General features: G+C 28.5%; 1 protein-coding gene across 3 annotated transcripts in view; it reads left to right on the forward strand.

Annotated features, from left to right (window-relative positions):
- Positions 1–5,826: 5,826 nt before the first annotated feature.
- LOC107438557 (uncharacterized) overlaps positions 5,827–10,609 on the forward strand; it is a 55,549-nt gene continuing 50,766 nt past the window's right edge. For 2 of the 3 annotated variants that reach the window (XM_071187630.2, XM_071187632.2), the window contains exon 1: positions 5,827–5,975. The gene's annotated coding sequence lies outside the window, so the exon portion shown is untranslated. Of the gene's footprint in view, positions 6,055–10,609 lie in introns of all 3 variants that reach the window. The other variant, XM_071187631.2, reaches the window with a different exon arrangement.

Consider the following 10,609-nt stretch of genomic DNA (forward strand, 5'->3'; position numbering starts at 1 on the left):
CTATTTAAAGAGTTGACTCACTATTTTCTATCAAATGAAAATAATCAATAAATTTCTTTCAAGGCATAAGGCTCGTTCTTGTCTTTAAAATTTAAATCCGTTTCCTAATTAAAACAGCAAAGAGGATTATGAAATGGTAATATTTTGTTGGAAGACGACAGAAAATAGAGCAAGACTTAGTAACCGAGTTGGCGAACAAATTCACCTTGTAGTATTTCTAATCTTATTACAAATATAAAACATTTTCGTTCAGAGTTATAAATATGATTGTTAATTCAAGTTATTAATTGTTCTTTCCTTTGCATTGACAGGCTAGAATAAATCTTCATACGTCTTGTCTCATTTTCTTTTTGTTATTTTCAAAAGTAGATTAGAGGAATTTTGAAATTAATTTTAGTTGCATAAATTTAAACAAATATTAATACTGTATTGGTTTATAAAAACTAAAATTTATTTTCAGTAGGGAGAAGTTAAAGTAATTTATGGATTTAGTTGTTTACGGATTTAATCTGGTAAATGATTTTAATTTAATGAGAGACAAAATATAATGAAAAAATGAAATCGATTATGTAATTTGTGTTTGACTTTTAAAAGTTTTTATATAAAAGAAGGATAGAATTTTTTAAAAGTGATTTCCCATAATGCAGACTGAATCTTAAAAAAATTGAATATTATTTTAAAGTGCTTTGTTATTGCTTCATAGTTTGCTAGATGTATTTAAATCATTGTCCAAGAATCGAGAACTTTGCATTAGATGGATTTTATCTTATACCAAACCTATCAATTTTAAGTAATAGATGAGATTTAAAAAAAAAAGACCTATGATTCGCATTTAGTAAGATGTAGTTAAAGCAATATCACAGTATCTCGAAAACTTCGTAATTGCTGGATTTACTTTGATATCGAACTTATCAATCTAAATTTGCAGAGGAGATAGAAAAACTGAAATTTATACATTTTTTAGAATGCAGTTAAAGCGTTACCAGAGGATGGAGAATTTGGATAGTGATAGATTTAATTGGATTTAATCTGATAAACGATTTTAAATTTACTCGAAATAAAATTTTGTAAAAAATATTTAGTTTATCGTTATTTTTAAAAAAATTTTATTTAAAAATTGGATTAATTTTTTTTATGTTGAATTAATAAAATAACGACTGCTTTGCATAAATTTTAAGTATTATTATGTAAACAGCAGGATTATTGCTTATTGAAAATGGGTAATAGGGTAAGTATATGTTTGTAAGTACATACATTACAAGTATCGGTATCAGATACAAATGATTCGATGACAAATACTGATGTAATTATTTTCAAATGCTTATTCTTTTTTTGCAATTTATTCAATGTATGGTCTTTGGAAAATGTGTATATATATTCTTAAATTTTGCCATTTTACTTAAATTTCATAAAATTAGCCAAAATAATAGATTATTGGTTGGATACAAACATAGTTACAGGTTTCATAAAATCATTGTAGGTAGGAAAAAAAAACTCACGGCACTTTAAGGTTCCGCGGAACACCTCTTAGGAACTTCTGCAATATGGTAATTGTACCTTCAGAACAATATACTTGAGCGGAGCCCTTATTTGAAAATTTTTCCTAGCGCCCAAGTCAAGATTTGTAAAAAAGCTATATTTTCTCTTGAAAAACAAGTATGATGATTCTTCTTTCCAAAAAAATATTGCATTTTAAAACACAGTAATCGAATTAATAAAATCGCAGAATATTAATAGTTGAAATTAAAATTTGAATTAGTAGATTTTATAAATTAAAAACTTATAGAATTAACAATATTTATTTGAAAATGGTTAACGTAAGAGGATTCAACCCTTTGAAGCATAATTTTCATTAAACACATTTTTCATACTTTTTTCGCATTATTTTGTATTAATTTTGGTCAAAATAAGTAAAATACATTATATTTATCATTTTAAAAATTTATGGTTATGAACATCGGTGTCTTTTTCTACGTTAAAGATAAAATCTTACAAATACTACTTACTTCCAAACAATAATTTTTCAAATTCGCAGATCCAAAAGTTTAAGGCAAAGCAGAAAACAATTTTTAAAAAAAACAACAGGAATTTTGGAACTTACATAATGATGCTCAAAAAACAATTAAATTCACGAAAATCATTTAAAAAGACATCGATACTTTGAAATTCAATTTAAAAAATATAAATGCAATGATTTAAAAAGTAAAACAAATCAATTAACGAACGAAGCGTTAATATAAACTACTTCGAATGTTTGTGAAAGTTTGGGCAAGTAAATTAAAATTTAAAACGAGAAATCAATTTAAATGATGGATATTAAAATAAACTACAAATTTAAAAATTATAGTTTTTTAGATGATCCTCACAGATAAAATGCCTCTTCGGAGAAAATTTAATAATTATACTCGTTATCTGCGTTCTTATAAGCTTTTGAACCCTTTATAAAAGTCGTGGGAAGTATACTTCGCACCAAATTCATTAATCTTTAAATGTTGATGATTTGTGCTGCCATCTGTTGATAATTTCAGAAAATAAGAAAAAAAAAACAATTGACCAAGAAGAAAGGCTGACTCTACATGGCGCCATATCGTCTAAAGGGATTTTTTTTAATAATTACACTATTTCGACGAATGATTGCCCATTAAGTCTAAAAATAATCTTTTAGTTAGACTATTGAAAATTTATGACTCTTTGTTTAAGTGAAAATCATCAACGGTTTGGAATTAATAAGGGAAAGCTATTTAAAACGATGGTTTAATATAAAAAGTCTCATATGATGCATTTTTTATTACATATTTTCGATGCAAAATCTATTTTTAAGAAATATAAGAAATATATATCAAAGGCATTTTTTTTAAGTAAAAAAAGAGCTATATTCATAGTTTGAGTTGATTTAATGCTATTATTTATTTTAATTTTATATGCGGCTTTGAACAGCAGACCCTTTTCTGAGCTTATGACTGTCTGTTTTGCGTCTTAGCCTTGTAATTTTGATCCCATTTCAGAAGACAAGGGAACTCTTGGATCAAGCATTGAGACAAAAACAGCCTTTATGTCATGTACTTGCCTCCAATGCCTATAATGTGGAGCAGGAGTATTCTGAAAAACTAGCTGAAGTATCGAGACATTGATGCTTTCGATGAACGATATTTTTGAGTTCAGCTATGGTTTAGGAACTTTTTGCGTAAATTTTGTCTTTAATATTGCCCTACAAAATTCAGTCGTTACAGGTTGAGTAGTGTTACTTTGACACTCAATGCACAGTGCGAAAAAATAAATAAATAAAACGGAACACCTTGAATAACTTTTGATCTAATGATCGAATCTTCTCGTTCTAGGACTCAATGTTAATGGTTCGAGAGGTTTGATCTCAAATATGCTAATTAGTCCAGACGATACTTTAAGTTACGAAATCAGACAAGAAAACTTACTTTCACTGAATGAACCTACCTTTTTTTCCGACGGATTCGGAATTTTGACTCCAATAATATAGGGCGTTGACGCAATCTGGGAAATATGGCCCCAAAAGTTTGGTTAGGAGAGCCATTCAAAGTTTAGACCCCTTAATGTTAATTTTACTTTTTACGTATTTCGCCATATCTTGAGAACTTTTTAAACGAATTGAAACATTTTTGCACACAATTATAAAATTCACAGAAAATTCCATGCAAAAAATAAATTTAGTAAATACTTACTATTTTTTTCTTATTTTATTTAATAACAGTAAAAAAAAAACTTTTGAATCGTAAGGTATATGAATTTTTATATAATTTTAAGGTATCTAATTTTACATGGCAAAATACAAAATTTTGGCGAAATCGGTTGAATACTTCCTGAGAAATAGAATTTTTAATTTGCAGCTTTTTTAAAACTCTCCAGTTATAGCGAAATATGCACAAAAGTAAAATTAACATTAAGGGGTCCAAACTTTGGACCATTAAGATTGAGTCCTTGAACGTGAAGATCCGGTCATTAGATCAAAAGTTATTCAGTGTGGTCCGTTTTTTTTTCTTCTTTTTTTTCGATGCACTGTGCAATAGAAAAGAAATAGCTCTCGAGAAATTAGGTTTTAAATATTCTACTTTTTGAAATTTTATTACACCGAAATTACTTCACTGATTTCAATCAAATTTCAGCCATGTAAATATTAATGTCTTTTCGGTTTAAAATTACAATCTTCTAAATTATGAAAAAATTTGTATACCTTACAATTAAAAGCTGTTTTGACTATTCTTAAATAAATGAATAAAAATAATGAAATTTAATAAAAAAATGCTTTTTATATAAAATTACAGTCGACAAACCGAATTTTTATAATAGTGAGTAAAAATATTTTGATTCAATTAAAAGGTTTTCGAATTATAGCGAAAAACATAAAAAGTATAGTTAACTTTAAAAAAATCAAACTTTTCCCTGCTCTCCAGCCTAAACTATTGGAACCATATTCTTCAGATTGTGGTTATTCCCCATAATTTGTGAGTCAAAAATCCAAATTCATTGTTTATTCAGAGAAAGCAAACTTTTGGAACTGATTTCGGTAATTCCCCATAATTTGTGAGTCAAAAATCCAAATTCATTTGTTTATTCAGAGAAAGCAAACTTTTGGAGCTGATTTCGGTTATTCCCCATAATTTGTGAGTCAAAAATCCAAATTCATTGTTTATTCAGAGAAAGCAAACTTTTGGAACTGATTTCGGTAATTCCCCATAATTTGTGAGTCAAAAATCCAAATTCATTTGTTTATTCAGAGAAAGCAAACTTTTGGAACTGATTTCGGTTATTCCCCATAATTTGTGAGTGAAAAATCCAAATTCATTGTTTATTCAGAGAAGGCAAATTTTTGGAACTGATTTCTAATTTAAAATATTGTCTGCACTAATTAGTTAGCGTATATAAGGCTAGGACCTCAGAGCATTAAGAGTGAATCTTAGACGTAAAAATGCAATCATTTAATCAAAAATTATTCAGGAAGATTCCTTTTTTCCCTCACTGTACATAACATTTCTACAATACATAATATAGCACAGAATTATTTTTTTATGCTAGGCATTATGTTTTTATTCAATAACATAGAAAAACCGATTTTTGATGCATGAAAATCTACATCTAGCAAGGAAAGAGCAAAACTGCTTAACGATTCACTACTAAGGAAGGCGGGACTGAAAACATAACTTGTTTGATTGCTGATGGAAACAGAAAATTTAAACGAGATTATTAGAAATACTCCAAGTTTCGCAAGGCAATCAAACTAGTTTCTCATAACGTTTCTTCAATAAGGATTCCACAAAGGTTGATAGCGTTTTTATCGCTCGGCTTCTAAGCTACATTCTTTTTTGTCTTTATTTATGACAAGAATTCTTTAAATATATATACTTCTTAAATACCCTGTTTATTCACTCAATCACTGTATATTGCAACCTATTTATGTAATGTTAAGCGTTAAAACAAATATTTTATACGAACTGAGCATATTTAAATCGGCCTTAAATTTTTTCCCATACAATTTCTTGCATCAACTTCATTTTTAAGATTTTTACTTGCATGTTTTTTTATATTTAAAAACAAACTACAATGAAGAAATTGAGTTATTGTCTGTGTTTGAAATATAGCTTTTAAATATAGTCTTTTTTCCCACGCATTTTACCAAAGACATTTCTTCTAAAAGATGATAGGTAATTTTACATTTGAAATGCCCTGTTTTCTTTTTTTCTTCTTTTTTAAAAAAAAAAAAAAAAAGAAAAGGAAAATATAAACCGTTTTGCTCTTTTGGGAGACATTATGATGCTTCCTGATTGGCAGAAGAGTAGCATGTGGGCGGAGTCAAAGTCAGAATACATCTAGATCCGTGCATTTTAGTTTCGCGCTCTGCCAAAAACAACGAAGTCCGCAAAAATCAGAGCGAAATCTTGGGTCTTAGATGCTGCTGGAGGAAGTTCGTACTACATCGAATAAATTATTCTTTTAAAATATTTCAGGTAAAATAAACTTTTTTAGATTTTTTGTTCATTGACGAAACATTATTATAGGATACTTAAGATTTCATTATTGTTTCAGGTATGAAATTACTCTTTGATTATTTTCTCCGTAACTGTGAATTATAAGTTTAAAACGATTTTAATTATTTTATTGGTTTAAACTGTTTTTAGTCTCTGTTTTGGCATAAAACGAATACTTTTTTTCATGGTTTTTTTTTTCTTTTGATATTTTTTCCCATGAAAGGTAATTTTTTGTAAAAAAGCATATTTGTTTCCGATCTGATAAAAGGAATCCGTGTTTGGGAATATGTTTCAAGAAATTGATTATTTAAACTATTTTTGCATAAAAAAACTGAACATTTAAACTATTCTCAGCATAAAGTAACTGAACATTTAAACTATTCTTGCATGAAGAAACTGATTATTATAAAAATTTTTGTACAAAAAATTTTTTGTTTAAAGAATTTGTATTTAATTTATTGTAAAATGTTTTTAATAGGATAAAGATTTCGCTATTATTTCAGGTATCAAATTGATATTTCACTGTTTTCCCAGTAATTATGAAATTCTAATTTTGAAAACGATTTTAATTATTTTATTTGTTTAAACTGATTTTAGTTTCTGTATTGGCATGAGAACGAATACTTTTTTCTTATGATGTTTTTTTCGTATGAGAAATAATTTTTTGCATAAAAATATATTTGGTTCCAGTATGATAAAAGGAATTCGTCTTTGGGAATATATTTCAAGAAATTGATTGTTTAAATTATTTTTGCATAAAGAAACTGAACGTATAAACTATTCTTGCATAAAGAAACTGATTATTTCAAATATTTAAAAACCAGAAGTTGGTAGTACACTACTTATGAAACTAGAGAGAATTCATCGTGAAACGGAATCGTTCACCTATTGTGCTATCGAGAAACTAATTATTTAAATTTTTTAATCCATTGTATTGGAGAAAATATTTTATCCATCAATCTAACATCTATCAATTACCATAATTCAAAATGTTCAATTTATAGCAATCGTAGGTGCTCTTTTTTATTTTTAGAGGGTTTTAGTGGACTGAATTTTCTTAGATGATTTAAAATTATTCTAACTATCAAAATTATTACTATTATTCTGTAATAAATAGTTTCATAGGGATTTTGCCAAAAGAAACTGAATAATTTAAAGATTTTTGCATGGAAAAACTGATTAATTCAGCTATTTCAAAACTGGAAGCTTTTGCTATGCTGAGCTATTTTCATGATCACTAAAGAGAAGAGAGCGTAATATAAACCTTAAAGAGCAGAGAAGAAACTATGGAAATGTCGGGCAAGTAAAGGCGGACATGTCAAAAAATTTTAAGCCATAAAATGCTTTCTTTGTAATTTTTCTCTCTTTTAAAAAGCTTTTTTTCTCACTCTTTTCTCTTTCGTAGTCACTAGAGAACGATAAAAAATTTCAAAAACAGAGAAGAAACAACGGACGCGTCGGACAAGTAAGGACAGACAAGTCAAAATTTTTAGAACATTAAAAGCTTTTTTTTTAATTTTTTCTCTGTTTTAAAATGCTTTTTCCCACACTTTTCTCGTCTGTAGTCATGAGAGAACGATAAAAAAAAACTCTAAAAACAGAAAAGAAACAATGATCACGTCGGGCAAATGAGAACGAATTTGTCAAAAATTTTCAAATCATAAAATGCTTTCTTTTTCAATTTTTTCTCTATTTTGAAAGTCCCCCCCCCCTCTCTCTTTTCTCGTTCGTAGTCAAGAGAGAACGATAAGAAACTTCAAAAACAGAGAAGAAAGTATGAGCATGTAATAAGGACCGATAATAGCAAATAAGGACCGATATGTCAAAATGTTTAAAAAAAACACAAAATGTTTACTTTATAATTTTCTTTCTTCTCTTTTTTAAAGAAGTTTTAATCGCACCCTTTTCCTCGTTAATGGTCACAAAAAACGGCGATGCACAGAAAAAGGCTAGTGTCGCAATTTTTTGCTCTAAAGGTATTTTGAAATTTTGTCAATGTATGAGAGCTACGTCATTCTTGAGAGCATAGATCATAATATATATATATATATATATATATATATATATATATATATATATATATATATATACTTTATAACAAAAAAATCGACGCACTAAGAAGGAGTTGTCCGATTGAAACGAAAATTGGTGGATAGGAAGACAATGTACAGAATAGTAAATGATTAAAATTTCAGAACAATTGAATAATTTATTGCAGAGTTACAGTAACAAGTTCAATAAGGTGTTGACCCGCCTCTAGCCTGGATACAAGCTGCCACACGGCGTGGCATAGACCGATAATGCTCCCGGATGGTCTCTTGCGGTATTTCCTGGCAAATTCGATCCAATTATCGAACGAGGTCATCAACATTCCGTGCCAGATGCAATCGCCTTCCCATCATATCCCAGACATGCTCGATGGGAGAGAGATCTGTTGATCTGGCAGGCCAAGGAAGAGTTTGACAAGCTAGCAGACAGTTCATAGCAACACGTGCCGTATGTGGTCTGGCATTGTCCTGCTGAAAAACCAGCCCAGGGCGCTACAAAAGGAACGGTTGCAAAACAGGTCTTAGGATGTCGTCGACGTATCGCTGTGCAGTAAGTGTACCTCTAATAACGACCAAAGGGGTCCGGCTGTCAAAGGAAATGGAAATGTCTTGTTGAGCGCCAGTGTGGCGTGCAATAGTGAAGGCAGGATCCCCCCTCTGCCCTGTGCGTCTCCAAACACGTCTTCGATGATCGTCAGGACACAGTTGGAAGCGGAATTCGTCGCTAAAGACTATGCGTCCCCAGTCGGCATCATACCAGCCTGATCGAGCGTCGATTTTTTTGTTACAGAGTGTGTGTATATATATATATATATATATATATATATATATATATATATATATATATATATATATATATATATATATATATATATATATATATATATATATATATATATATATATATATATATATATATATATATATATATATATATATATATAAATATATATATATATATATGTGTGTGTGTGTGTGTTTGTGGGTGTGCGTGTGTGTGGATGGGTGTGGGTGTAAAATGGAAATTTTTGGAATTGTAATGAAAATTATGCAAGTATTTTGTCTAGACTAAACCTTTTCGAGCAGAAAAGTGAAATTCTTATTTGGGAGACGGTTTTTTCAAGCGAATTAAAAGTAATTGTTTAGGACTTGAAATTGATAGTGACACAAGACTTACCTTGAGCAATGTTAATAAAAAATAAAGGCTGGATAAGCGATTCACGAAAAGCTTTTGATGAAATCTTGATGAGAAAACATATGGATGTGTCAGTTATAAAAATTTCATATTTACAATTCGTTATTTATGCAAATGTTTTAGTATCATTGTTTGTATAGCAAATTTGAACAGTAATTGTGTTATAAAATTGAGTAAGCTGCGAGATTAGATTTTGTTACTCAACAGGTTTCTTTAATATCCGATTTAGTATGTCAGTTTTTTAGACAATATTCTTTGCTCGCTTTGCAATATATATATCCTTATTTCTAACTTCATGTTAGATATACTCAAATCAAATGGTTTTTATGAGTATATCGGTTTTGGATAATTTTATTTTCTCCTTTGTTCGTATTAAACTTAATAGTGATTCCGAGGTCGGTCCGGAATTTGGATTTTTGGGAAAATAATTTCAAATTTTGTAAAAATCAACATAGAACTCTGTGAAAATTATTTTTTATAAAAAGGCAAAGATTTTATTTTCTGAAGGATATGATTTTACTGTAATATCCACGTATATAAAGTATAGCTAAGACTTTAAACCGAAAAATTAAAGGTGCAGAATTTTGAGTTTTTAGAGAGGTATATTTAAGTAGTTTGGAATTTTGTAAAAAGTTCCTTTTTGGGATCATAATTTTGTGAAGGGTTTTTAAGCAAACCCAGTTTCTTTCTATTTTGATTGACAGTGATTGGTCAAAATTCCAACACGTTTTAATTCTTTCTCACTTAAATATTAACGTGTGACTATTAAGGTACATTGTTTTTTTTTATATTTTAAAAAGATTCTAAAAAAATATTTATTAAGGGTTTTTAGTATGAACAAAGTGTAAAATGCGTAAAGTAATAAAAAAATGAAAAAAAAAGTTGAATGCACGTGCACTAAAAAGGTTGCAACTACTTTACACCTAAATAATGTTCCATGCATTCAGTAACACTAAAATTTATTATAATGGTAAAATCAGATGCACATCGGAGTAAGTAAATATATTAATACGATATAATATAAAGTAAGAATAACTAATTTAGAATGATGTATACATTAATTTTCAAAGCAAAATTAGTTTGTAAATCAAACATACAAGTAGCACAAAGATAACATAAAGAGTAAGCAAATGTATTAATACAATATAATATAAAGTAAGAATAACTAATTTAGAATGATATATACATTAATTTTCAAAACAAAATTAGTTTGTAAATCAAACATACAAGTAGCACAAAGATAACATAAAGAGTAAGTAAATGTATTAATACGATATAATATAAAGTAAGAATAACTAATTTAGAATGATATATACATTAATTTTCAAAGCAAAATTAGTTTGTAAATCAAACATACAAGTAGCACAAAG

This window comes from Parasteatoda tepidariorum, chromosome 11, assembly GCF_982258835.1.
Source record: "Parasteatoda tepidariorum strain Cologne lab strain chromosome 11, Ptep-v5.0, whole genome shotgun sequence".
Lineage (NCBI taxonomy): Eukaryota > Metazoa > Arthropoda > Arachnida > Araneae > Theridiidae > Parasteatoda > Parasteatoda tepidariorum.